Source organism: Budorcas taxicolor, chromosome 19 (genome assembly GCF_023091745.1).
Source record: "Budorcas taxicolor isolate Tak-1 chromosome 19, Takin1.1, whole genome shotgun sequence".
Classification (NCBI taxonomy): Eukaryota; Metazoa; Chordata; class Mammalia; order Artiodactyla; family Bovidae; genus Budorcas; species Budorcas taxicolor.
The window spans coordinates 16,697,497-16,700,344 of NC_068928.1; the positions used below are offsets into that span (position 1 = coordinate 16,697,497).

Consider the following 2,848-nt stretch of genomic DNA (forward strand, 5'->3'; position numbering starts at 1 on the left):
TTAGGCCATTAAGGTCCTTGAAGCAAGAACACCTCTTTTGCTTTTTATGGAAGTCAGTGTAAAAGAATGAAATGTATTCTCACCAAGCAGGCAACTTGGCAAAACTATAGCTTTGCATGAAGCTAGAAATACCAATGAAATGAAGTGAAGTCACTCAGTCGTGTCCGACTCTTTGCGACCCCATGGACTGTAGCCCACCAGGCTCCTCCATCCATGGGATTTTCCAGGCAAGAGAACTGGAGTGGGTTGCCATTGCCTTCTCCAGGGGATCTTCCCAAGGCAGGGATCGAACCCAGGTCTCCCGCTCTCTAGGCAGATGCTTTACCATCTGAGCTACCTGGGAAGTCCAATAGCCAAACATATGCGTGCGGCTCCGTCACTCAGTTGTGTCCAATTCTGTATGGCCTCATTGACTGTAGCCCTTCAGGCTCCTCTATCCATGGGATTTCTCAGGCAAGAAAACTGGATTGGGTTGCTATTTCCTTCTCCAGGGGATCCTTCGGACCCAGGGATCAAACCCACATCTTCTGCATTGGCAGGTGGATTCTTTACCACTTCACCACCTGGGAAGCCTGAGTGTCATTGTAAGTTAAAGTTATTTACTGACAGAAGAAGCCATCAGCCTGATAGCTCAGTGCAACTTCACTGAGGGGCTTGGGCAAGTCACTTCCTCTATTGCAAGGCTCAGCTTCTTCACCCATATATTTGCCGGGGTTTCCACCAGCTTGAAGTTTACATATTCTTTCATGGAAGTCAGAGGAGACCATAAGTGGTGATGAAAATCCTTTTCTTTCTCAACAGTAGCTTGTGTTCAAAGGTCAGCCAATCCTGCACCTGCCTGGAAGATCATTGTCCAGGTGCTTGTGGCCAGTTCCACCAGTCGAGGTTTTTCACTGAAGAATAAAATAGTTTGAAATGCATTTTAATTTCTTTCTTTCTTTGAAACATTTTTTTTTTCCTGCACAAGAGAGGTAGGCAACCTACTTTAAAAGAAGTGTGTGGCAATTTATGTTATCCAGTCACTAAGTCATGCGCAGCTCTTTGCAACCCATGGACTGCAGCACGCCAGGCTCCTCTGTCCTCACTATCTCCTAGAGTTTGCTCAGTTATGTCCAATGAGCCGATGATGCTCTCTAACCATCTCATCCTCTGCTACTCCTTCTCCTTCTGCCTTCAATCTTTCCCAGCATCAGGGTCTCTTCTAATGAGTGGGCTCTTCCCCTCAAGTGACCACCCACTCCAGTATTCTTGCCTGGAGAACCCCACATGGCAACTACACATAGGTAAATTACTCCTAAATGCCAAGATAAGGTCAAGCCAACAGGCAACTGATGGGGGAGAGATGTGACCTTCTTCAATGTAAATGGAAAAGTAATCCCATCTGAGTGAGTGGAGGTAGGAAGCTCTGTACCTGCCTTCTTCCTATTCCCAGTCTTCCCCTTCTACACAGTGAGCTTACTTACATGATGAGACCCCATGTTCTGCTATGGATGCTGAGAATGGAAACCGGAGAGCTTCTCAGAGCCTCTGCCTAAGTCCACTCATGAACTCTGGGTGGGATGGTCATGGATCTCATTGATGAAGTCTGCAGCCAGGTCCCAGGCTGGACCTCTGAGCCTGATCACCCACAACAGGTAAAGACAGCAGAGTCAGAGAAGAATCTAAATCTTACTAAAAGTGGAAATACTTTGACCATAGAAACTCATGGTCAAAGAGCAAATCGCAGGAAAAGGCAAGGCCATAAAATGAAAGAAAAGACAGGTTAATTAACAAGAATAAAATAATGCCACTTGCAGCAATGAGTGGACCTAGAGATTATCATACTGAGTGAAGTAAGTCAGACAGAGAAGGAGGAATAGCGCACGACATTCCTCATCTGAGGAATCTAAAAAGAAATGATGCAGATGAACTCACAAAGCAGAAACAGACTCACAGACTTAGAGAATGAACTTATGGTTGCCATGGGAGAAGAGATAATTGGGTATTTTGGGAAGGATGTGTACACACTGCTATGTTTAAAATGGATAAACAACAAGGACTTACTGTATAGCGCATGGACCTCTGTTCAATGTTACATGGCATCCTGGATGGGAAAGAAGTTTGGGGAAGGATGGGTATATGCATACATATGGCTGAGTCTCCTTTGCTGTCCACCTAAAACTATTACAACATTGTTAATGGGCTGTACTCCAATGTAAAATTAAAAATATATAAAATTTTAAAAAGATTGAAGCTAAAGATGGACATGTGCATGGGGCCCACCAGACAAGGCGGTTCCTCATTCCCATCCCTCCAGCCCCTCTAGCCTACCAACAACTTTCCCAGCAGCTTTGGGCTTGCAAGAAAGTTGGTCCAGAAGGAGTCAGATATGAACCCCAAAAAGGAAGAAAGCAAGATCCTCCAAGAGCATTCTCGAACAATGGCTTTCCTGCCCTGTGGAATAATATGGCCCTGGAGAAAATCAGAGTCAGAGAAGAGAATCAATTCTCTCAGAATCATGTGGGTCAGGCATGTCATTTGAAGATATCTGAAGCTCCCAGAAAGGTCCTGCTAAGGGAGAGAGAACTCCTATAACTTAATTTCCTTTTGTTACATTGTGAGCTTCATTTTCTCCCACTCTCACTTCCCTTCTATCTCCTTCCCAGGCTTGCCAAATCCTGTTTATTAAGTGTTGTGTCCAATTTACCCAGATTTTAATTAAGCTGTCAAGTTGAAATGGGATTGTCTCCTGGGAAGCAAACAAAGATTTCATGGTCATTTAATTTTTGCTTAGGATTTAAAATCCTACTTCTGGCATGCTTAAAATTATTAACGAGATCCAGGAATTCTTGCCCATTTGTGTCCATTA

At 44.3% G+C, this 2,848-nt stretch overlaps 1 non-coding gene across 1 annotated transcript; it reads right to left on the bottom strand.

The window, feature by feature from the left end:
• Positions 1-271: 271 nt before the first annotated feature.
• On the bottom strand, positions 272-343 carry TRNAS-AGA (transfer RNA serine (anticodon AGA)). The gene has a single exon. It is a non-coding gene; the product is annotated as a tRNA-Ser (tRNA).
• Between the last annotated feature and the right edge of the window lie 2,505 nt (positions 344-2,848).